The 27,808-nt window shown below is 32.0% G+C and overlaps 1 pseudogene; it reads left to right on the top strand.

Moving 5' to 3' along the window:
* Positions 1-27,808, top strand: part of LOC141492230 (uncharacterized) — a 90,595-nt pseudogene that overhangs the window by 10,300 nt on the left and 52,487 nt on the right.

The following is a 27,808-nucleotide window of genomic DNA, read 5'->3' as shown; positions in this document are numbered from 1 at the left end:
TGTACTTTTCTTCATTTTTTCACTCTGTCCCCTCTCACCAGTATTTTACTTCTATCAGCTACTCTACCTTCCCCCCCATTTCTTTTTCCCCTTCTTCATTTCGTCCCTACAATCAATGTCTCATTCTCATCTCCCCCTTTTCTCTCCTATGGCCTGAATGGTAAGATAAATTTCTAAGCCCCATTGAATGTATGTTTTATTCCCTCTTTGAATCAAATGCAATGAAAGTAACATTCAAACAACTCTCACCTGCTCCCTTCTTTTTTTCTACTGTTATAGGTCCTTTGTTCCTCTTCAAGTGATGAAATACCATTTTTTTGCCTCCTCCTTCCTTCTGTTAAATTACAATCTCCTACTTTTTTAATGGCTTAATTTTTTAATCATCCCATCAAAACCATAGCATAAGTATATTGCCTTTTAATATAATTCTCAAGAATTATGAGAATGTTTCTCCCATATGGGGATGTAAGTAGTTTAATCTTATTGAATAATAGTCTTTTTTCCTGTTTACCTTTTCGTATATCTCTTAAGTTTCCTCTATGACTGGTCTTTTCATCAGGAAAGTTTGAAAGTCACTCATTTTATAAAATGTGCATCTTTTCCTGTGAAAGAGCATGCACAATTTTGCTGAGTAGTTGATTTTTGGTTGTAATTTAAGATACATTGTCCTCCAGGCTGTTTATACTAAATTCTATATAATTCACACTGTTACTCCTTGGTATTTGAATTGTTTCTTTTCCTTGTTTGCTAGATTTATTCCTTGATCTGATATTCCTGTATTTTGGGATCCCTTTTAGGAGGTGGTTAGTGTATTATATCAATGACTATTTTAACCTTTGATTCCAGGATATCAGGGCATATTTCCTTAATGATTTCTTGAATTATGCATACTCTCTTTCAGTTTGTGCTTTTCTGATAGACCAATAATTTTTAAGTTATCTCTCTTGTGTCTACTTTCTTGATCAGTTATTTTATTAATTAGGTAATTTACATTTTCCTCTACTATTTCATTGTGTTTTATTGATTCTTAATGTCATGGCATCATAAAATTTCACTATTCTCAGTTTATACTATATTTAAAGCAATTAAATTCTTCATTTTGCTTTTGCAATGTCTTACTCATTTGATCCATTTTATTTTTTGTTTGCATAATTGCAGTTTTACAAGATTTTTTCTTTTTTCAATTTTTGTGGCAAGATTTTGAACTTCTCTTTGATTTCTTTTTTGAATTTTTCCACTTGATTTTTAAAATCCCTTTTGAGTTCCTTTAAGAAGTCTTTCTGTGCTGGAGAAAAACTTTATACTCTCTTCTGCAGCTATACATGAATTATGCCTTCTACTATCCTTTTCTGAGATGGTGTTTTACCTATTCTTATCTCCAAGGTAACTTTCAATAGATCTTACTTTTCTATGACCTGTCTTACTCATTTTGAGATTAGGTATTGGGTCCTATTCCAAGGTTCTTGTATTGAAAGAGGGGCCTTTTCACAGACCTGCAAGCTTGATTACTGGTCTGAGTAAATAGGTATTAGGAATTATAAGGGTTGTTTACTGGACCAACTGATAAGGAATGCCAGTGACTTACTCTCTGGACCATCTTCATTGGAGATGCCAGCTGCCCACTCCCTGGGTCATTGGGAAGGCCGGTAGCTTAGTCATTGACCTGGATCTCTGGGCTGGGAAGGCCAGGGGATCACTATCTGGGAAAGAGGTCCAGTCCAACCATACCAGATGAATTGGGATCTTGGGCACCACTTTTAGAGTTTGCCCAGTCACCCACTTTGAATTGTTGTGCCTGAACTCCAAGGAAATCCCCCAAAGATCTCTCCCACAGCTGAGAATTCTAGGTTAGTCCTCACCTCACCCCTTGCTGTGTGCTGGTTTTTTGTTTTCTGCCCTGAGTACACTCACACTTCCCTGTAACTTATCTTTCTAGATTATGTATTATTTTCCTCCAAAAATCTTTTTTTAGAGGTTTGATTAATGCTGTTTCTGAGTGAATCTCAGGAGAGCTTTAAAAACTTCTTGGCTTCTCTCTACCATCTTGACTGAAAGTCCAAAGTTTAGAATATTTTTTTAATGATGATAGAACATTTTGATTTCTTTGGCTGAAAGCTGACTTTTCATATAGTTTAAACATTTCTTAAATTGGGAAACCACTTACCTTTTTTTTTATAAATTTGACTCAGTTCTCTATGTATTTGCGAAATAATGCCATTATCAGAGAAATGATATAAAATATTTTGAAATTGCTTCTTTAGCTATGGTCCTCTCAGCAAAATGTTATTTCCCTAATTATATCTTTTAAGTAGCTCTTTTGTTGCTTTTGTTCATGAGAAATCATTAATTCTACCTTTTTGTAACTCAGTTGCATCAAAATAAAGTTCTTTATTTCAGCTGTTTTAGTGTCTTCAATACGCTTCATATTGTGAGATTTTTATTTCTTATTCATTCACCTATCCACTTCAGTTTTATTATGAGGGAGCTCTTCACTTTCTAATCACAATTTATTATTACTGAGAATTTACCACCCTCCATTTTGTTCCATTTATTTCTTTGTCTCAACTTTTACTTTTTTTCCTCAAAAGACTGTTTTGCTTCTGACTAATTAAAACCATTGATAGAGATGTAATCATTCAAAACATATTTTCATATCAGTCGTGGCATAAAAAAGAAAACCTAAAGACAAAACATTTACAAAACTATGGTTATGTCTATATTCAAACTTCATCAGTTCTTCCTCTGGGAATATGCAGTACTTTTCAAAAATCCTTCAGAGTTGCCTTGGATCTTATAATTGATAATAGCTAAATTGTTCGTTTTGTTATCTTATAGGATTTTTTCTACTGTGTACAATGATGTCCCGATTGAACTCATTTCACTTTGTATCAGTTCATGTAAGTCTATCCAGGTTTTTCTGAGACCAACTTGTTCATCATTTGTTTATAACAAAATAGTACACCATTACAATTATATATTAGAACTTTTGTTAGCTATTCTCCACTTGATGGGCATGTCATGGGAAAGAAATACATAAAAGTATTTTTTTGCAAGGCAAATGGGGTTAAGTGGCTTGCCCAAGACCACACAGCTAGGTAATTATTAAGTGCCTGAGACCAGAATTGAACCCAGGTACTCCTGACTCCAGGGCCGGTGCTTTATCCACTGTGCCACCTAGCCGCCCCACCATCTAGCCACCCCAAAAATAATGTTTTAATGAATGTAAAATTTTTCAAAATTTTTTGATTCTGCCTTGTCAGGTAGACTCCCAGATATTTTATAGTTTGGGCTTACTTTGAATTGGATTTCTTGTTCTAGATCTTTCTGTTGTATAATACTACTCATATATAGAAATGCTGAGGATTTATGAAGGTTCATTTTATATCCTTTTACTTTGCTAAAGTTGTTAATTATTTCTAATAGATTTTAGATGATTTTTTGGAATTCTTTAGGAATACCATCATGTCATCTGCAAAGAGTGAGTGTTTTGTCTCTTCCTTCCCAATTCTAATTCCTTCAATTTCTTTTTCTTCTCTTATTGCTGAAGCTAAAATTTCTAATACCACATTGAATAGTAGTGGTGATAATGGGCATCTTTGCTTCACCTCTGATCTTATTGGGAATGCCTCTAGCCTCTCCCCATTGAATAATAATCCTTGTTGATGGTTTCAGATAGATACTGCTTATTATTCTGAGGAACAATCCATTTAATTCTACCCTCTAGTGTTTTTAGTAAGAATTGGTGCTGTATTTTGTCAAAAGCTTTTTCAGCATCTATTATATGATCATATGATTTTTAATAGGATTGTTATTGTTATAATTAATTATGCTAATAGTTTTCTTAATATTGAACCAACCCAGAAATCCTGTGATAAATCCATAATGTATTATACTAGTGATAACCTGTTGTAATCATTTTGTTAAGATTTTATTTAAGATTTCTGCATCTATATTCATCAAGAGGATGGGTCTATAATTTTCTTTCTCTGTTTAAACTCTTCCAGGCTTAAGTATCAGCATCATATTGGTGATATAGAAAGAGTTAAGCAGAGTTCCATATTAACCTATTTTTCCACAGAGTTTCTATGGAACTGGAAAAAATTGTTCCTTAAATGTTTGATAGAATTCACTTGTGAATCAATCTGGGCCTGGAGATTTTTTCTTAGGGAGTTCAATAATCACTTATTGAATTTTTTCTGAGATAGGGTTATTTAAGTTTTTAATTTCCTCTTCATTTAATCTGGGCAACTTATATCTTTGTAAATATTCATCCATTTCACTTATATTGTCAAATTTATTGGAATAGAGCTGGGAAAAATAATTCTGAATTATTACTTTAATTTCTTCCTCATTGGTGGTGAGTTCATCTTTTTAACTTATGATATTAGCAAGTTAGTTTTCTTCTTTCTTTTTTTTAATCAAACTGACCATAGGTTTATATTATTTTTTCATAAAACCAGCTCACACAAATAAAATCAGATTTAAATAACTGGGCAAAGAATGACTGTTCATGGATAGGTCGAGCTAATATAATAAAAATGCCAATTCTACCAAAACTAAACTACTTGTTTAGTACCCTACCAATAAAAATTCCCAAAAATGCTTTAATGAGTTAGAAAAAGTTGCAAATAAATTTATATGGAAAAATAAAAAGTCAAGAATTTCCAAGGATTCAGTGAGATAAAAGTGCAAAAGAAGGTGGCTTAGTCATATCAGATCTCAAATTACATTATAAAGCATTGGTCCTCACAACTAGCTGGTATTAGCTAGGAAATAGAGTCATGGATCAGTGCAATAGACTAGGTTCAATAGCAGGAAATGATTATAGTGTTCCACTGTTTGATAAACCCAAAGAGTCCAGCCATTGGGATAAAAACTCTCACTTCAATAAAACTTTTGGAAAAATTGGAAGTAAGTATAGAAGAAACTTAGATTAGACCAACACTTCAAGCCCTATACCAAGATAAGATCAAAATGGATACAGGATCTAGACATAACAAAACAATGCTATAAGTGAACTAGAAGATTAAGGAGTAGTATACCTGTTAGATGTATGGAAAGAGAAGCAGTTTATGACCAATGAAGAGATGGAGAGCATCATTTACAATAAACTAGATAATTTTGATTACATTAAATTAATAGGCTTTTGCACAGACAAAACTACTGTATCCAAGATCAAAAGAAATGTAGTAAAATAGGAAACAATTTTTACAACTAATATTTCTGACAAAGGACTGATTTCTAAAATATCCAGAGAACTGAGTCAAATTTTCAAAAAAACAAGCCATTCTCCAATTGACAAATGGTCAAAATATGCAAAGGCAATTTACAGTTGAGGAAATCAAAGAAATCCATAGTCATATGAAGAATTGCTCTAAATCATTACTTATTAGATAAATGCAAATTACAGTATCTCTGAGACAGCACCTCACATCCATCAGACTGGCCAGTATGAGCAGAAAGGACAATGATCATTGTTGGAAGGAATGTGGGAAATCCTGGACACTAATACATTGTTGATGGAGCTGTGAAGTCTCCAAACTTTCTGGAGAGCAATTTTGAATTATACCAAAAGGGCAACCAAAATATGCATACACTTTGATCCAGGAATACCACTACTAGGCCTATACCCTGAAGAGATTATGAAAAAAGGCTAAAAACATCACCTGTACAAAAATTTTCATAGCAGCCCTTTTGCCTTTTTTGGCAAAGAATTGGAAATTGAGTGAGTGTCCTTTATTTGGAAAATAACAAACTGTGTGAGTTGTGGGTCTATGATTAGTTTTTGTCATACCATTTTTCCAGTTTTTCCAACAATTTTTGTCAAATGCTGAGTTCGTAACCCAGAATTTAATGACTTTGGATTCATTGAATAGTAAACTACTGAGTCATTTGCTGCTGTTTCTTTCTTTTTTTAGGTTTTTTTTATTTTTTTTTTGCAAGGCAATGGGGTTAAGTGACTTGCCCAAGGTCACACAGCTAGGTAATTAAGTGTCTGAGGACACATTTGAACTCAGGGCCTCCTGACTCCAGGGCCAGTGCTCTATCCACTATTTCACCCAGCAGCCTGTGCTACTGTTTTTTTCTTTAAAATAGCTAATCCACTTTATTTCTTAACCCGAATTAGGCAGTTTTGATGATTGCAGCTTTCTGGTATAGTTTTAGAACTGATAGAGTAGGCCACTTTCCTTTACATTTTCTTCATCAGTTCCCTTTGTAATCTTGAACTTTTGAACAGATTAATTTTGTTACTATTTTTCCTTGCTTGGAAAAATAGGTTTTAGGTAGTTTGATTAGTATGGCAAAGAATAAGCAAATTAATTTGAGTAGAATTATCATTTTTATTATATTCTTTCAAGCAATTGATATTTTTCTAATTTCCATGAGCAATTGAGATTTCCCAATTCTTTAAATATGACTTTAGTTTGATGAGAAGTGTGTTATAATTATTCTTGAGTTTGTCCTGGGAGGTAAATTCCCAAGTATTTAATGTTGTCTGTAGTTACTTTAAATAAAATTTCTCTTTCTGTTTGTTGTTCTTGGGCAAAGGACTCATTTCTAAAATGTATAGAGAACTGGGGGCAATTAGGTGGCTCAGTAGAGAGAGTACCAGTCCTGGAGTTAGGACTACATGACTTCAAATCTAGTCTCAAATTTTTATAATTTTCTAACTGTAGAAACATCAGCAAGTCACTTAATCACATTGCCTTGCAAAAAGAACAAAAAAGAAAGAAAGAAAAAGAAAATGTTAGAGAACTGAATCAAATTTAAAGGATTTCAAGTAATTCCCCAATTCATAAATGAACAGGCAGTTTTCAGATAAAGAAATAAAAGCTAGTTATAGTCATATGAAAAAATGCTCCAAATCATTATTGATAAGAGAAATGCAAATTAAAGCAACTCCAAGGTACCAATTCACACCTATCAGACTGGCTAAGATGACGTAAAAGGAAATTGGCCAATGTCAGAGAAGATGTAGAAAAATTGGGAAACTAAAGCACTGTTGTTGGAGCTGTGAACTAATTCAGCCATTTTGGAGAATAATTTGGAGCTATGTTCAAATAGTAATAAAACTAATCATAGCTTTTGACTCAGAAATATCAAACTATGTCTATATCCTAAAGAGAACAGAAAAAAATAAGAAAATTCCCACATGTACAAAAATATTTATTGAAGTTCTTTTATTTAGTAGCAAATAATTGGTCATGGAGGGAATGCCCATCAACTGGGAAGTGACTAAACAAGTTATGGTATATGAATGTTTTGAAATATCATTGCTTTGTAGTAAATCATGAGTGACCAGTCTTTAGAGAAACATGGAAAGACTTGCATGAACTGATGTAGAATGAAATGAGCAGAACTAAAAGAATATTGTTCATTTTAATTACCATATTGTGACATGATCAACTATGATGAATGAAGCTCCTATCAGAAATTCAGTGATCATTTACAATTCTGAGTGACATATTGAGCATAATTGTATCCATATCCAGAGGATAAACTATAGATTCTGAATGCAGAGCACTTCACTTAAAAAAAAATCTAGGGGTGGCTAGGTGGTACAGTGCATAGAGCACTGGCCCTGGAGTCAGGAGGATCTGAGTTCAAATGCATCCTCAGACACTTAATAATTACCTAGCTGTGTGACCTTGAGCAACTTACTTAACCCTATTGCCTCATAAAAAAAATCCATTATATTTTTCCTTTCTTTCCTAAAGGTTATATTCCCATTAATTCTAATTCATCTTTCACAACATGACTGACGTAGAATTATGTTAATCATTATTGTACATGTACAAATTTTCCCACATTATTTGCCATTATGAGGAGGGGAGAGAGAAGGAGGCTGGTAGGAAAATGTAAAAAATTAAGTGCAATAAACTTGCAAAAGGACAAATGTTGAAAATTACCTTTACATGTAACTGGAAAAATTAAATTAAATTTCAATAAAAACAATAAAATAAAGTAACTGTACACAACATAAAATACTTCAGAATATAAGAAAAATCCAGAAAATTTATGAAGACACAAAATACTTTTTTCACAACATAAGAACTAAACAAATGGAAAAATGTCAATTGCTCTTTGGGCTAGCCTAATATATTACAACTAGTATATAAAAATTGTAATTCTGCCCATATTAAATTATATTTTCAGTGCCACACCAATCAAATTATCAAAAAATCTACTTTATCTAGATAGTAAAAATAATATTATAATTCATCATATAATTCATCATATAATTCAAAATGGTCAAAACTATCAGGGAAAATGTTGGGAAAAAACTCAAAGGAAGGCGGTCTAGCTGTTCTAGGTCTAAAACTATATTTATAAAGTGACAGTCATTAAAACTGTATTGTGCTGACTTAAAATAGACTAATTGATCAGAGGATTAGATTATATTCAAAAGAATGAATCATAAATATCTAAGGTAATCTGCTGTTTGATAATCCCAAAGGCACTAGTTTCTGGAAGAACTCACTATTTGATAGAAACTTCTCTAAAACCTATATATATATATATATATATATATTAGTATGGCAAAAACTAGACTCACATCCTACGCTAAATTCAGGTCAAAATGTGATCAGGATTTAGACATAAAGAGTGATACCACAGACCATTTAAGAGAGCAAGAAATAATCTATCAGATCTATGGAGCCAGGAGATATTTATGAACAAATAAGAGGTAGAGAACATAATTGTAAACTGGATGAGTTCAGCTATATTATATTTTAAAGTTTTGTACACATGAAAACAACATAGTCAAGATTAGAAAGTATTCTGAAAGATGGGAAACAATTTTCACAACTGGTATTTCTGATAAAGGACTCATTTCATAAATATATAGAGAACTGAATCAGATTTTTAATACTATAAGTCATTCTCCAATTGATAAATGGTCAAAGGATATAGACAGGAAGTTTCCAGGTGAAGAGATAAAATCTATTTATAATCATATGAAAAAAGACCTAAATCATTATCGATAAGTTAAATGCAAATCAAAACCTCTGAGATACCACTTCATAATGATCAGATTGGCTAAGATAACATTAAAGTAACATGATTAATGTTGGAGAAGATGTGGAAAAATTTGGACTATTCCACTGTTGGTGGAATGTGAATTGATCAAACTATTATGGAAAGCAATTTTGCAGCTATGCCCAAAAAGCAGTAAAAAGGGGATGCCCTTTGGTCCAACATTATCACTACTAGGTCTATATTACAAAGAGATCATAAAAAAAGGAAAAGTATCACATGTTCAAAAATATTTATAGCAAATCTTTTTTTTGTAGTAGCAAATAATTGGACAGGGAAAAAGTTTATCAACTGGGAAATGTCTGAACAATTTATGGTATATTAATTTTATTAAATACACTTGTTCTACAAAAAATTATGAAAATCCTGCTTAGAGAAACATTGAAAATCTTGAGTGAAGTGACCGAAACAAAGAGTACATTGCTCACATTAACAAAGACATTGTGAGATGGTCAACTATGATGAATGAAGCTGCTCTTAGTAGTTCAGTGATCAAGAACAACCATGAGAGATTTGTTATGGAAAATGCAATCCACATCCAGAGGAAAAAAACTATGCAGTCTGAATGCAGACCAAAACATATTATGTTTGCTTTTAAAACCTTCTTTTTTGTTCTTTCTTTCTTTTTTACTCTTGTTTGCCTTAGTTCTAATTCCTTTCACAGCAAGATTAATATGAATATTTTCAGTACAATATACAACTTTTATCAGATTGTTCAACACCATGGGGAGAGTGTTAGAAAAATATGAAACTCATAAACTCTCAAATGAATGAATGTTGAAAGCTGCCTTTATATGTAATTGGCAAAATAAAATTAAATGGGACTTCAGTCACAAAAAGAAAGAAGAGATTTCCACAAATTCCCCAGGTTACTTGAAATTCCTGAGAAGCAGGATTGTGATTTTTCCCAGGGTTTAGACCTCTTTCCATGCTTAGTATTTCTTGTAGTGTACATATATTTATATGTAGCATACTCCCACAGTATAATGTGTCCTGAGAATATAAAATATTAAGAACAGCTTAAATAAGAAAACTTTTCTAATGGGTAGCCAAAACTTGGAGATTCACAAGATTCCACATTTACTCAGTCCATCATACTAAACTTCTCCTTCTTTTCTCTGGAAAATTCACAGAAAAAGTTACCTCCATATCTTGTCTCCACTTCTCTTCTCCTAATTATGTCTCAATCTTTTGCCACATGGCTTATAACTTCTTCAGTCAACTGGATCTAAAAAGTTGCCAATGATCTCTTAATTTTCAAGTCTGATGGTCCTTTATTTGTCTTTTTGACTTCCTTCCCATATTCAATATGGTTTAGCAACCTTTACATCTCCATAATCTCTCCTCATTTTTTGATGCTTCTGCTCTCTTGATTCTCTTTCCTACTTCTCATCAGTCTGATTTGATGATGATGAACATTTTCCCTAACTAGCCCTGCTTTGCTTTCTGGCTACTCTGTATAATCTTTTGTAATAATAACAATAGATTTACTTTCATCTCTTTGAAGAGATGACACCCTTGTATATTCTATCTGAATCTCTCCCAATGTCTAATCTGACAAAACCAGCTACTTAAGGATATTTAGGTTTTCAAGAAATATCACTATTCTCTATTTCCCTTAGACTCAAAGACAATTATGTATATGAGTTTTTAAAGTCTATTTTCAGATTCCAGCCAATCCTTCCAGTCATATAGTACATGACCCCTTCAATTACTTTGTGATTCAGTCAAATTGGTCTAAGTGATGTCACCTATTCAGAATCTTTTATGTCCTGTTTCTGATTCCTTGAAATGACTCTCTCTCTCTCTCTCTCTCTCTCTCTCTCTCTCTCTCTATATATATATATATATATATATATATATATATATATATATATTCCCTTATTGACTGTGACTCAGAAAATGCCTAGTTTTCTTCAAAACTCTTCTCAATTTTCAATTCTGCCAGGAAAGTAACCCAAATACCCCAAGTTTCTAGTGGCTTCAAACCTTCCAAATGATTTCTCTCTTCTTTGTATATATTTTGATTTTGATATTCTGTGTATGTGTCATTTCTTCTCTAAAGACTCGAAATGCAGAACAATTTCCTTTTTCCTTTTGTTTGTTTAACACATACCCACAGTTCTACATACTGTATTCTGAATGAAACAATAATTTTAAAATTTAATAGCTGAAAAAGAGAAAAAACTAAAATAATTTACCCTAAGAATACATTTTAAACTTTGTAAATTTAATACAAAACAGATTATTTAAAAATAAATATCAAATCAAACTATTTCAACATTGATAAATCTATTCAAAAGTATTCATTTATTAGTAATGGAGAGTATCAAATTAAGCACAGTTGTTAAAGCGAAGTTGTTAAGACATAGAAGAAATGGTGGACTCTTTAGAAAACTCACAGATTTTGTAATAGATAATTTAAATTTTATTCTTTTGTGTTTTTTCTTTGTGTTATAAATTCTACCATTCCTTGACAGTTTTTCTACACATATTTTTTGTTGACTAGGAAAGATAAAAGGTAGAGAATTATTTTTTTTGTACTTTTGAAACCGGCACTGCTGGAATCCAAGTTACCTGAGCCAAGGAAATAGAAATAAAGTAAGTAAAATGCTGACAGCTTTCTCCCATCTGTAATGTAGATAATGGAACATGATCTCCTGGAAATTGCTCACTATCCCAGAGAGATACATGAATTGAATTGTCTACCCAATGAGAACAGTTTATTCTGTGCTGGAGGTGCAATTATGAAAAGCCTGTCTTGAGCACAGGTGTCCTGCTCTGATCTTTTCCTATTCTTATGACTTATGTCATCCTGGGTTATGGTTTTTTCCACAATTTCAAAGTCATTTCCATCTTTTTCATGATGGAAAAAACTCATTATATAAAATATACACCCAAAGCCAATTTCTGATGTTTCCTCCTACCTTCTACATTTCCTAAACAAGCAAGTTATTCTCACTTAAAACAACTACAGCAAACAAAGGATATTGAAAATGTTGAGAATTTCACTTTACCTATATGACTAAGGATAAGACTGCCATCCTAATCTCGATAAAGTATAAAATAATTTCAGGTTTGTGCAATTCTTTCAAATAATAAATATTTGCATTGCAAAGGAATAAAATGTTATCCAATACTTTAACCGAAGCTTGAATTGATGTACTTATGTTGAAATGTTACAGGCAGAACATTGTTTTAGTTTATTTTTAATGTTACAATCAGATACTAAGAGGGAATGCATGAAATCTCTTCATAAACTCTAACCCTCTCAAAAACTTAACTCAAATGTCAAACCAGAAAGAATTCTCTAAACATCAGCAGCTTATTAGGCTCCTTCACCTAACTAAATCTTGATATCTTTAAGGTTTTTTCATTACAACTCAACAAAAATAAATATACCTTGGGACTTTATGTCAAAATAGAAGACTCTGTCAAATGAGCATATATATACTCTGAACCTCACAGTGTGAGAGTGTTCTTATGCCCTTTGTAAAGATGTTAGTTTCATTTGTGATCTCTGTACATAGAACAGGATATTATGTGACTTTCTTCATATTGACGGAAGTTAAAGGTCACTCTGTGAACACTGCTGTGGGTGCTTCTATATCAATGAGCTCCTTTTTAGAAAGAAAAGTATTCAAGGAATGAAAAATTGGATGAGAAATTGTCCAATTGCATTTCTGAACTAGATAATGAAGATTGATAAGTAAAGGACACATTCAAGTCTGAATTAGTCATTGATAGAGTAGGTGTCATTTGAGAGGATTTTACAGAGAAATGGAAAATCAAAAATCTTTTCTACCAAATGCAACACTTTATTTTGATAAATGTTTGGAATTCTTTATTGTTTGAATCACTAACTTTGGGAAAGTCATTTAAACTCTCTGACCTTTTGTTCCTTTTTTTTGTAAAATGAAGCTATCTAAACTTAAGCTTTTATAACCCCAATCTTACTGCGTTATCCTTCAGATGTTAGGATGTTATGCTATATAATGATAGGATTGTGTGCGTGCATGTGAGAGTGTGTGTTTGTGTGTGTGTGTGTGTGTGTTTGTGTGTGAATGTGTTTATGTGAAAATTAATTGGTTGATGAAGGTAATGAGTCAATTGTTATTTCTCTACAATCAGTTATAAATAAGTAAGTAAGCACACAATTAGATAGATGAATCAATGAATGGTGTTTCTTTATTTTCCTCAAATCACATACTTAAACTGGAATTTTTTAATCATAATAGTCATATACTCACTGACTCTTATTATATGATAATTGAATAGATAACTATACTATATTGGAATAACAAAAGAAATGAAGACCATATGAGTCAAATATCATACTCAATTCATAAAATTTTAAGAAATGTGAAATTCTTAGTATTGTCATTGTTATATTGAATTATTATTTTTAATATGAATATTATACATAAATATGTTGAAGTTAGTGCTTGATAGTGCAAAATTTTCAGATAATTTCTCCTAGTTTATATATACCCTTAAGTTCCAATATTGTCCTTGATATATCACAACCATAATTATGAACTTTTTTCTTATAATTCCTTATTTTCTCAAATTAATAAAGCTATCCATTTAAAAATAAAATTCAAATTAGAAAATTGCTTTTATAAAAAAATCAGAGGAAGTAAAATAAATGGCATTATGTTTACAAATAAACAAAAGCTAAATTCACATCCCATTTTTAAAATTGTACTCCATGGCTTTCCCTATTGGTTCTTATCAGCATGACATCTTTGTCCTCTTGTAGACAATTACCTGAGTCTGTATACATTTTAAACAGTATAATTTATTACATCCATTTATCAAGTAATGCATGCTTTTCTCATTTTTTACCTCCATTCCTGTACTCATTCCTCTTCTTCTATCTCTTCTGCTTTTTTCTCTTCCCTTCCTTTTTCTTCCATTTGCTTCTATCTTAATTCTAAAACTTTAGTCACAAATAGATACTTTTCACATTTCTTGGGGTTTTTTTTTAATCCAAAGAATTGTTCAAGACAAAGTTTAGGGAATGATAAATATACAATCCCAAACCCAAGAAGTAGGAGATGAGAAAAACAAAAGGTTTTGTTAAATGTGTGCTTTATATAAAGAACTGTACTAAGTGTTTGATGGTACCAAAAAAAAAGTGGAGGGGGCAATTTTTTCCTCAAAGAGTTTATAGTCTTAACATATATATATATATATATATATATATATATATATATATATATATATATATATATATTATATATATATATATATATAGATAGATAGATAGATAGATATAGATATAGATATAGATATAGATATAGATATAGATATAGATATCAGTCATCACAAAACCAAATAATTTGCAGAATTGAACACTAGTCACTGAAGAGTTAAGAGTTGGTTTCTGAGGAAGAAATGCCTTTAATTATGCATTTCATGTATAATTATTTATTATCTCATTATTTGCTATCAGGTACTATACTAGACATCAAAGATACAAGTACCAAGAATGAAATAATTCTTTTAATAATGATGAGAAAATACACATGCTTTTATGGATATATACATGGAATGTAAAGTGCATAAATGAAATATTTTTAAAAGTATTTAAATATGATCTGGTTGGGGAAGGAGGGGAATATTGAATTGGGCTTATAAGAAAAGGCTTAGAAAATGATCATTAGCTACATTTTAAAGGAAAAGGATTTCATGAGTCATGAAGGAAGATAAGCTTGTTGATTGGTAGAATTCTAGAAAGAGTAGTACAATTTATACAAAATGTCAGGGAATAGCAAAGTTGACTAAACATAGGTGGATCGTGCCACGATGTGCTACAAAACAGCAGCAACAATTGAGAAAACAATTAGAACAGTGATGTCTTTGGGAATTAATATAAACATTTTGGCAACATTTGTAATACAAAATGAATTGGTGTTATTTGGTAAAGGAATCAATAAAGCTTCTTAGGGAAAGATAGTTAATGCTTTGGAAAAACAGTTCATAGTTGTGGAGTCAGAGGAACACTGAATGTGGGAATAAACTTGAGTTTATAGATGTGGAAATATATACAATTAAAATAAAAGTTTGATTTCCCATAATGTTCAAGGTCATGCTAAGGGTATTCTGGAGGAGGGATCACATTTTCTTATCTTTGTTAATGTATGTAGTGTATTATGCAAAGAACTGAATTTAATAATTGAAGATTTCATTATAAAGACATCTTTGGACTAAAGCTATAGCAACAGCTATAAGAAATTGGGCCTTTATGTTCACTGACTTCAGTATATCTGCTAAAATATTTTTTAATATCTTTAAATTATGTGATTACCTTCATTTCTTGTGATTTATTCTGTATTTACAAATATTTTATCCTCTTATTAAACACACATTATGCATGTTTGCATTTGTCAAAGTGATAGGTATTTATTATGTGTGCTCTTGTCTGTGAAAGAAGAGAAAATAGAGGGGTTGAATCACTTAACTGAGAGTGCTAGCAGGTTGGGGTTTGAAGCATTTAAATATTCATTTGCGTGATGTCTATGTAGACTATGTAATTGTAGATAATTTAGACAACTTCTAAAAATCATTTAAAAATTATATAAAAGATGAAAATTTTCACATTTCAGTACAGTTAAGCATAGTATTCAAATTTCTAATGTGCGCATAAATTCATGGACCTTCACTTTATCCCTAGAATTAAAGTGGTCAATTGACGTTTCCCCACTGAATGTATTCACTATTCATAGAAAAGGATTAAAAAACTAGATATTTGGGGTGGCTAGGTGGTGCACTGGATAGAACACTGGCCCTGGAGCACATCAGTTCAAATCCAGCCTCAGACACAATAATTACCTAACTGCATGGCCTTGGGCAAGCCACTTAACCCCATTTGTCTTGCAAAAACTTAAAAAAACCCCAAGGAAACAAAAAAAAACCCTAGATATTTTAGGGAATTTGTAATTACAGGAAAATGCAAAATGATTCTTGCTCATTAGGTGATATATGAAAAAATCTTAATGTCAGCTTATATCCTTTTTTCTTCTGCTTATGGCATTTTATTTAGAGAAAGTAGTAATGTTTATAGCTCCCCCCCCATTTCTCTCCATCTCTCCTTGAAGAAGCATAGTAATTATTTTCTAGATTGTCTTCACACTAGCAATAGAACATTCCTCTTTTCTTTTTTAATTGTACCTTGAACCAATAGAAGATGCCATTTATTTGCTGATAGATATAGGTTGGGGTGTTTCTATAGTCTTTTTTTATAAAATTATTCACAAAGTATGGTCAAGATGAACCTTTATCCATGACAATTGTGCTGCCATTACCCCAACAATGTACAGTTATAACAAAGTAAAAATAGAATGAGGAAGCTGAACTCTATATCCTCTTGACTTGAACACTGCCAATTGCAATTGAAGCATGAGTTATAATTAATGACTTTCCTATTACTCTAAATGATACCCATATTCAGAGTGACACCCATACCCAAAACCTGGGCAAGCAGAAGACCTGGGTTCTAGTTATTATTCAATTTCAAATTGCTATGAAATCTAAGGTAAATCTTTTTTTTAAATTCTCTACTTTGTGTTCCTTAGTCATAAAATAGAGGCATGTGTGTATATGGGGAGGGTGATTAACATATGTCTAACTATCCTTCCTATAGCATTTATAGTAGAGATAATAGGTAGAGATAATAGATAGAGACAGAGATAATAGGTAGAAAATGTTATTATGATGCCAAATGAGGAAGTATTCAAAGTATTTCAAATGCTTTTTATCACTCCCTGTCTCACAGTTTCCCATCAATAATTATCAGATGAACCATATGATCCAGAAAAGCAGTCCCTACACTTAGACAAAAGAAGGTGATTAGAAGATCCTCAGCTAGTTATGTCAGTCAATAAGGCCTTACCATGTGCTACCAGTCAATGTGCTATAGATATGGTAATAATATAGAGAAAAGTAAAAAAAGAATATATTCATTGCTCTCAAAAAATTCACATTCTAATGAGAAAGATAATAGACAAATAATTTTAAATCCAAGTTATATAGTGTGAGTGAAAGGTCATTTTATAAAGAAGAACTTAGTAGCAAGGGGATTTTGAAAGAACTCTTTCAGAAAATGAGATTTGAACCATTTCTTTAAGTAACAGAATTTAGGTGTGTCCAATTGTAGGGGTAGATTAGTCCAGGAAAGGTGGGCAGCCTGCATATTAGAATTCCAAAAAGAGTTACAGAAACAGAGAAAGCACCTTAAATGTCAATCAATACAACTACTTCAATTTACAGATAAGAACACAGAAACCCAAAGGCATCAAATGATTTACCTAAAATTATAGAAGTTAGTTAAGTGACATAAATGGTATTTTAAACCAGGTTTTTGAGCTACATATCTTGTGCTCCTTCCTTTGTACTATGGGTGTCTCTAAATTTGTCTGAGCTACTTTTCCCATTACTCCCATTTTATTTTGTATATTCTCGTTACTTTTTTAAATCTTATTCTTTCTATAAAAACATTTCTCCCATTCTTTGTAACCAAATGCTATTTTTTTTAAAACACATCTCAATTCTCACCTTCCTTGCAAAGCCTTTCCTGATCATCTTAACTCAAAGTAATCTCTACTCTGAAATCTTATAGCATTTGGTTTGGATTTACCTACCTCCAGTCCCAATAGGAACAATGTTCTGAATACTTCACAGTGCTTAAGGAGTTGGGGAGAGGCAGCTTCTCCTTCAAGATAAAAGGTAATTATGGAAAATTTATTTTCATTAATTCACTCCATATTTCATGAATAGATAGTAATAATAATATCACATTAGCAACCTTTATAGCTCTTTAGTCTCTTTTCTAAGTTTCTATCTTTAGAGTACAGATATTCAAGAATAATTCATAACTTTCTTGGTTTATAAAGTGTTCACCACTGGTTATTCAGTCCACATTACCATTCTGGATGTGTCCCATAAGAATTCATTAAATCAAGTTTAAATTAAAATAAGTTGAAGAAATTAAATAAAAATTCAAATAAATCAATAAAGTTGAATTGGCTTTCTGGCTTTTTCAGATTGTTTTTTGCAAAACTCCAAGGAAGGGAGGCAAAAAAAAATTGTGTCCCAGTTCGAAAGTCACACAGTGAATCATAAAACCATGTCCCTACACCCCACTGTGTTTGACCCCTTTTCTTGTCTAATAGTGAAAATTCACCCTTCTATCCTGGAATCCCTGAGTATAGCTTCCTCTCCAAATTTTCTCCTGACTAGTTGAAACCATGATGAGAGAGAAAGACAGAGACAGTGAAAGCGATAGACAGACAGATATAGACACAAAGTTGTAGAGACAAAGACAAAAAGAAACATATATATATATATATATATATATATATATATATATATAGAGAGAGAGAGAGAGAGAGAGAGAGAGGGAGATATAGGTACTGAGAGATACACAGAGACATAACACTGAGAAAGAGAGACAGTCAGAGAGATAGACACACACACACACACACACACACACAGACATAGAAGAGACAGAGAGTGAGAGAGAAGTATATTTGTTTTATCATTTCAAAAAAAGTTCTACCAGAATTCAATGCAATACACCTCAAAAATAGTGTCTTTTTATATTAGCTAGCCTTTATAATTTTCCATGTCATGTTTCTGTTTGCTGATGCCTAAGGATATAGAGATAATAGTATGTAATTACTAAGCAAAAGTAACAAAAATATCTGAATATTTTATAACATGGATGAACAAAAGAAAACTAAGAGCAATTAATTTTTGACATTTGTTTAGCCCAAAATCATATGCAATACCACTATCAACAATCATCAAATGACTACTATGTATAGAACTCTATATTATCAGATAAAAAAGTTAAACTAGAAGGACCTTCCATACCAGAACAAAGATTTAGAATATCAAGTAATCTAAAAATGTCATTATATTATTTGCCTGAAGAATTGTAGTGAAAGAAAATGTCCTTTCTTCTGAGGTTGACCACTGAAGATTTGCAAACCTTTAATTATTAGTAAGGGCTTATTTTAATTGAAGAAAAAAATCTCCCTTTTAGTCAAACAAAAATTGGAACTACACACAGCTTTCATCAGTTACTCCTAGTTCTGTCCTTTAAAACCAAGAATTTAAAAAAATGATTAATATGTCTTCCATATGCTGATCTTTCAAATATTTTAACACCCATTGTGACTATGCCAAGTTTTCCCCTAAAGGAACAAACAACCTTCCTTCAACTCATATTCATGGTGCATGTACTCAAGGTCCTTTATCCTCCTGGTTTTCTTTATTTTGTATATTTTCTATTCATCAATATCCAGACTCAAATGTAAAGCTCAGAACCATACATAGCCTTACTGAAGGATAGTGGACATTTTCTGGTTTTCTACATTTAATTTCCCTCAAAAGCATACTATTGAGTAAGCTTTTGGATGGGATTATATGTCACTGCTGACACCTTGAGCTTAACAGTATAATTAAATTACTGGCCATCTTTTCTTGTTAATGAGATCCTTTATGCACATAAAGTGTTTCTTTCAAACTATTTAGACAAAAATCTCTATGTTAGAGTAGGGAACATTTCATCCATCTTTTCAAAATCCAATGGTATCAAACATAATGCTATGCATTTAGGTACTGGATTAACATTTCTTTATGATTCAATGACTGAATGGATGAGTCAATGTTCAATAATTGTTTATTTATTGATTATTTATTCATTTGTACTCAAACTCCTCAAGTATCTAAAAATAGCATCAAGTTTCTCAGATAGATTTGGACACTTATCAGTCCACATCCATAAACCTGGATTTCTATAATAAGCCAATTGTCTTCATGTTTTAAATAAAGTTTTCCCATTAATTATTTTTCCCAATAGGTATGCCAAGAGGTGAGAGGAGATTTTACCAGTGTACTCTGTTCATTTTTTTTTTTCTGTGTCTTAAATTGTAATTTCCTTGGTGATCAGTGCTTGCAAGGGGAAAGTATGGAGATATGCTTAGGTTTGGGAGGAGGTATTATAAAGAAACCTGGAGCTAAAATTGAGATAGTCTAAAGGTAAATTTATTGAAGACAAAGCTCCAAATTGGCTGTGTTGTTAAGAATGAAATGTGACCCATCTTTTTACCCTCCCATTGTTGATTAGTTACTCCTTTACATTAAATCACACTTCTCTTGGGGTAATAACCTGTTCCTGAAGGACAATCTGCCTTTCCTTTGGAGACTACCATAACGGACAACCAGATCTTTTGAGTACTGTAGAGTAGAAAGTATTATTTATTCAATTTTCATAGGACCTTTATTGCTGGGAAATTTCTAGGATATATTCAGATAGGAGAGGATATGTTGATGGCTCACCTGATACTTCTCTAAATTATAAAGTCTTTGGATAGAAAAGAAGTTGGCCAAATTTAAAAGCCAATAAGATAATTGTCAAAATGACATTGCATTAGACTTGCAAGAATACTGAAATTAGATGAGAAGAGTTGGGAGGTAAAGAACACTGAAAAGGTGCTTAGAGATATACAGAAGAAGAGAAAAAAATTGCAAGTTTCACATAATTGTATTGAATCAGACTAATTTGAAATAAAATATTTCAACTGAAAGTTAATATTATTGAGTTAATGCTTCGTTTTGGATTTCATGTATTCAAAATTAATCTAACACACCACAGATATTACAGAGATGGAAAAATAGATATATTTTTATTTTACTTAACCAGTTTTGGATTCCCAAAAAAACTGAACCCTGATTAGGGTTCTAAAACACTAAATTGTATTAAAGTGTCAGCTGTATCAAAATGGCTTCTAACCTGTGGGTGACCAGATTCTCACAAAGCAGGTTAGAGACAAGAAGGTCAGGACACAAAAAAAGTTTAATTAATTTCATTGTGAGGAAAGTGATGTTTGCAAGTGGAAATTCTCATAAGCAGGAGAGTTCAACATTCTGGGGCAAGGCAGTGCTTTATATACATAAAAATGCCCACACATTAAGGTTTATGCATTATAACTTAATAATTTTTAGGTCTTGAGTAGCAGCTCCCATGGCCAGGACAATGCAGGCAGGTACTCCTTGGTCTTATGGTAAGAGTTTCCAAGTTTATTGTCCCACAGTGGGGTAGAGAGCCAGTTTGCATAGCAGGAATAGTAATAGCAAAATACAAGGAATAGGAATAGTTTACATGTTAAGAGATGTGATGGATTTTGGTCCTCAAGTCCCTGGAAAATTAGGGGAGCTAAAATCATAAATCCCTCAGTGAATACCTAGTACTGATCAAAGCAAAATACTTTGTCAAAAGATAGCATTCAGAATATAAGAATTGCTATGTCAAGTTCAGGGCACAGCTTGCTTGCTGGGTTATCTCTAGGAAACATTATCTCCAAATAATTTGATAAGAGCAAGACAGAATGAATTAATTTACCTATTACATTTCTATATGTAATTTTAGACTTTAAAAGTTTTTTTAAAAAGTAAACATTCATAATCCTTTGTTTCCTTCAAAGTGTAAAAGTTAAACATATTTTGTTAAATGCAAACTTTTTTTTCATATATTCCCCTAAAGAAACAAGCTTAATTAAATAGATTAAACTACATTTTAGAGTTTCATAATGAGTTGTTTAAATGGAAAAATTCACATATCATCAAGATAACCAAATCTAAAAATCAGGGCAATCTTTCCCTACCCAGTTAGGTAAGGGAGTTAACAAAAAGCTAAATTGCTTTGAGAAGCTCAAACACCTTTGAATTTGATCTGGGGAATGCCAAACAATCTTTCCTTAGCACTACTATTTCAGAAGTTAGGTTTTGGTAAGGGGAGATTAATATTAACATAGAGAATACTTCCTTTTATTGTTTTTCTTTGTTTTATTTTGTTTTGTTTTAGGTTTTTGCAAAGCAAATGGGGTTAAGTGGCTTGCCCAAGGCCACACAGCTATGTAATTATTAAGTGTCTGACACCAGATTTGAACTCAGGTACTCCTGACTCCAGGGCCAGTGCTTTATCCACTGCACCACCTAGCCACCCTGAGAATACTTCCCTTTAATAAAAATTTTCAGGAGAAACTAAAATATAATCTTAAAACTAAAATAAAACTAAAAATTAAAAATTAATTGAAGGAAATCTATTGAAGACTTGGCTATCAGTTCCCTTTACCCCATTAATTCAGGAGACAGCAGTGTCACAAAAATCTAAAAAGAAGAGAGTCTTTAGGAAGGCAGAGTGTCAAAGGCCACAGGGGTAAAAAAGAACAAGAACTGAGAAAAATGAATTTGGCAACTAAGAGAACATTAACAATTTTGGAAACAGTAGTTTCAGTGGAATAATAAAGTAAGAAGTCAGATTGTAAGTATTTAAGAAGAGAGAGAGAAAAACATAATATAGAGGCATGAATTACAGATGGTATTTTGAGGGACTTTAGTCACAAAGGGGACAGGAGATAGAGAAGAAATGAAGACTTAATTATTAGACTTGGAAGGATCAAAAGAGGGTCTTCCCCCTCCCAGAAAGATTTGCATAAACTGATGCTGAGTAAAGTGGGTTGAACCAGGAGAACATTGTACACAATAAAGTAACATTATATGATGACCTACTATAATAGACTTAGTTCTTCAAACCAATACAGTGATCAAGGACAATTCCAAAAGTCTTGTGTTGGAAAATACCAGTCACATGCAGAGAAGGAACTATGGAGTCTGAATGCAGACCAAATGATGCTATTTTCACTTTTCTAAATTAATTTTTGTCTTTTCTATATCATGTTTCCCCCTTTTGTTCTGATTCTTCTATTATAACATGACTAATATTGAAATATTTAACATGATTGTACATTTATAGTCTATATCAGATTACTTGTTGTCAGATGGAGGAAGGAAGAGAGGGATGGCGAAAAATGTGAAACTCAAGATCTTATGAAAAGGAATGTTGAAAACTACCTTTACATATAAAAGGAGCAACAATAAGATACAGAAAGAAACAAAAGAATAAATGAGCATGATACTTGTAGAAAAACCTGGGGGAAATTTCCGCCCCAAGAAACCAGAGATAAGCATGATAGTAGGTAGCAGAAAATAAACCAATGGAGATTAAAAGTAGATGCATGAGTTGGGGTTGCAGAGGGGACAAATGATTTTTTTCACTTTGTGTATAAAAGGTTAGAATGTTTTCCTTATTTAGCTTTTATTAGCTTTTTCTCCCCAATTCACATTCCACATAGCTGCCAAAGTTATATTTGAAAAGTTCAACTCAAAATCATGTGCCTCCTTTATTTAAGAAACTTCAATGGCTCCCTCTTTTGTCAAAATAAAATACAATTTGCTCTGATGTTAAAATCCTTTAATTAAAAACAAATCATTTTAGACTGATTATACATTACTCTCTTCTTCTTTGACATCATACAATTCAAATATATTGGCTTGTTTCTCATTCACAACATTCTGTCATTCTGTCTCACACTTCCATGCCCTTTCACAAACTATGCATATTATCTCTGCAACTCTGCCTCTTAAAACCTGTTTCACTTCTAAATTCAGTTTAAACTATCTCATTTCAGGAGGATTTCATAATTTCCCTATCTGTAAGTGCTTCCCTCCCCCTTTCCTTTTTTCTTCCATTGAAATACAATGTATTTATTTTATGTGCTTTACTTTTACTTAACGAAAAACAAGTAGCAAAACTTTGGATACTTGAGATGATCTTCCTATTCCTGTTGCATCCCCACTGCCACACATTGTGACTGGTACAGAAAAGCCATATGATTAAGGAATATTGATTAACTTAAAATGTAGTTTTAAAGCTACTTAAGTAATTGCTGTTCATACTTTTGCATTATGAATGAGATACATTTTGGGATATATATATATATATATATATATATATATATGTATATATATCACATTATATTTTGTATGTAGAATCATAGATATTGATTTGAATGTTCTTAAACATTGAATATTCTTAAAATTGGTGAAATAACTTGTGAAAAAAAAATTTCAGGTCTGTCCAAGATAGTATTTCTATTTTCTACCAATGACTCAAAATGGTTAAATTCACCAAACATTGAATTAACAAAACAAAAAATAAAAAAGTTTCCCAAAAGATACATATTTCTTATTTGATAGATATAAAGAAGTACATACATACCATGAAGATATGAATCTCTAAACTTTCATTATAATCATTCTCCACACCCAGCATTTTTTTCATATCTAGGGAACTCCAGTCATCAGAACTCAACCTAATAAATTGCCATTCTATTCTCAGTAAAACCTTCCTTCTGAAATCCATCAAAGAGATATTTTCCTTATGTACTTAGACAAGTTTTGAATTGCTAATTGACCACTTTGCATAACTATTGTCCTGGTGTTCACACCTGCTCAATCTCTGCCTTAGATATTCTTCCATATTTGATGAAATTGGTCTCTCAACCAGGGGAGATAAAAAGATTAAGGAATGACAGCAGTCTGTTAGATTATTTTTTATTCCATTTTCAATTTGAGGATCCTCAAGAGAAATAACATTTCTTCCTACACTTAAAAACATTTTTTTTTGTGCAAATACAAAGTTCAGATCATGGTGGGAAGACTCAGAATTCTTTATTGTTGACTTGATTCAATGATCAATGATTTCATGTATAATATTCTTTCTCTACTGATTTAGTTATATCCTTTAGTGAATGGCCTTTACAAATTTCTCTCATTGAAAAAAAATTTGATTTGTTCCCCAATGGAACTACATTGTTCCACATTAAACAGGTTTTTCATTAGAGTCATATGTGTAGTCTACCTTGATGTGACATGCAAAAATTTATACTGGAGACTATAATTACCCTAAGCTATTATGTGTATTTGTAATAGGCTTTAAAGTGTAGTTCAGTAACTAACTCTACATATACATAAACAAAAGGCTACATTGATTAACTAACTGATAATTTTAGATTTCCTTAGTTTCCTCAAAGGTCAGTTCACATTTGTTCCTGTATACATGCCCATAAACACACACATAGAAAAGTATAAAATATATGAATAAACAAGGAATATTCTTTATCTTCAGAAAACAATAGCAATTAATAGCATGAAAAGAGATCCTTATTATTTCAAATTACTGGCTTGTCAGTGCTGTACCCATTCTGCTTAGCTCAGATCTAAATATGTAGTAGTCACTTAAAAATGATGGTTGTTTTGAATGTCAATGCTTAATCTATGCATTTAAGTGCTCAGTACTTGATTAATACAAAGAATGATTTTCCTGTAGACCTCAAAATTTGTATATATATATATATATATATATATATATATATATATATATATATATATTTCTTATTCCAAGCCTGTGGCAATGTTGATCTAGATGGTGTCAATAATATCAACTGATCAATTAAGTAGCTAGTAGTAGCTAGTAGTAGCTATTAACAAGACACCCAGCTTCTCTCATTACTAACATTGTGTGGGGGAAAAAGGGAGACTTTTTATGTATCAAGTATCTTCAAGCTTTTGTATCCTCCAGAAAATGTCAACTCAGGGAAATAATATTTAAGTTTGGGTGGGGGGAGCTAGGTGCATATGGCATCAGTCTTGGAGTCAGGTGGACCTGAATTCAAATCCAACCTCAGATAATTAATAATTGCCTATCTGTGTGACCTTGGGCAAGTCACTTAACCCCACTGCCTACCCAAAAATAAACCCAAATAATATTTAATTTCAGTCTTTTAATTTAACAATAGCTGCAACATGAATTGATTACCTAACTTCCTATAATATAGGAATTTCCTTGAATAAAAGTTTTATTGAGCTAGGTTTGATAGGTAATCTGCAGTTGGAGTTTTAGAATTCTAGAGTTTCCTTTGTATTGGCAATGAGATAAAGTAATTAGCTTTTATTAAAGAAAATTTTAAGGGGTTGCTAGGTGGTTTAATGGATAAGGCACTGGCCCTGGAGTCAGGAGTGCCTGGGTTCAAATCCGGTCTCAGACATTTAGTAATTGCCTAGCTGTGTGGCCTTGGACAGGCCACTTAACCACCATTTAACCCCAGTTGCCTTATGAAAACCTAAAAAAAAGAAAATTTTATTCACTATGTGACTTTTTTGGTATCATAAAGTTGTTTTCCCTCCAACTGTCATTTTTCACTAATACTATTCTTTGGATGTTTCAACAACATAGAATAGTCATTTAACACATATTCCTTATGCCCTCTTGGCAAGCTGTCTTTTGTGGATACATGAACCTCAATTTGGGAAAAGACTGATCTAAGATGCCCCTCTTAGATTTATATTTTTGTTTCTTTTACCGTTGTTGGTCTGAATTTTTATTATTATTTATTTAAGGCAATGGGGTTACACAGCTATGTTACACAGTTAGGCAATTATTAAGTGTCTGAAACCAGATCTGAGCTCAGTTCCTCCTGACTCTAGGGTTCTATCCACGTAGCTGCCCCTTTGGTCTGTATGTTTTTTAGAATAAGAAAAAAGAATTTCTCAAAATTTACTTTTTTCTCCTTTTTAATTTGTTTTTATATTTCATTTCAAGCTTGATCAACTGATTTCTTAAGCATATAATATTAGGGAAAACATTGCATTCTTTGAGAACTGAATTGAGTAGGCAGAACTAAAACTGCCTAAAGGAAGAATAGGGAATAAAAGTCACAGCATTCCTAAAAACTGATGATCTCATTGAGGGTTTCAGGACAGGAAGGGGAGGGGGTATAGTTATCATATTTTAAAAATGTTGATTAGAGCATCTCTCTAGGGAATGGACACATTCCTTAAATAAGACTGAAGTCTTTGGTTGATGGCAAAGAGATATAATTTATTATAGGAAAATGCAATTGATATGAAACACCAGCAGCCTTTGAAAATCTGTTGTAATTTCCTTATAATTTCAAATTTCAGATCTCCTTTGACCCAGTATTAAGTAATGAGTATCCCAAATAATGAGTAGCCCAAATAATGAGCCCCATCCCCAACTTTCAGATCTGCTCTGAGCATCCTTTCTTGGTCTTTTCTAGAAACAGGAATTATAGCTATGATTTACTTACTGGTTCTGCAAGTCCCTACTTCTGCTTTTGCCCAAGGTCTTTTTGTCTTCTGGTTACCAATTGTCAGTGTCCATAGTACCTTTTTTATGAGGATCAGGATCTATTCTGTCTGTTATAACTATTCCTTGGTGGTATCAACTTCTGACATCCAGATCCACTTTTAATAGACATAATCATTTATCTGTGATAATTTTCTCTCTCTTTTTCCTTCAATCCCTATATAAATGATAATATGTCAGATCCCTCTTTGCCACAGTATCTTCCAAACCTGAGCCTAATAAAATGCCTACTTGTCTAGGACAGAGAGCACATATTGTGAATTCTTTCTCAGATATTTTATGCCCAAACTCAAAACCTTGGGTTTATATATCCTGATATAAATTTTTGGGAGTTATTGTATATGAATACTTATACATATTAAGTGTCTTGCTCAGGGTAAAAGAACTAAGAACAGAGATGGGTTATGTATCTAGTCTTCCTGAATTAAAATCCAGTATTCTTCCCTCTATAGTATAAAGCTATAACCCACACTGGGAAAAAAATCCTGCTATATATTCTCTCTCTTAGAAATAAAATATAAAATTGAATGCAAATGTATTAAGTGAATAAGCCATACTATCAATATTATCATTTTGCTTGCAAAAATGTATCATTAAATCTTAAAGTTTGCAAATGTTTCATTATCTCACAAATGTTCCACTATAATCGATTTCCTATATTGATATTTGTCCTATATTAAAAAAGAGACA

Source organism: Macrotis lagotis, chromosome 6 (genome assembly GCF_037893015.1).
Source record: "Macrotis lagotis isolate mMagLag1 chromosome 6, bilby.v1.9.chrom.fasta, whole genome shotgun sequence".
Taxonomy (NCBI): domain Eukaryota; kingdom Metazoa; phylum Chordata; class Mammalia; order Peramelemorphia; family Peramelidae; genus Macrotis; species Macrotis lagotis.
The sequence above is the reverse complement of the archived record's forward strand: the minus strand, read 5'-3'. Positions and strand labels throughout refer to the sequence as shown.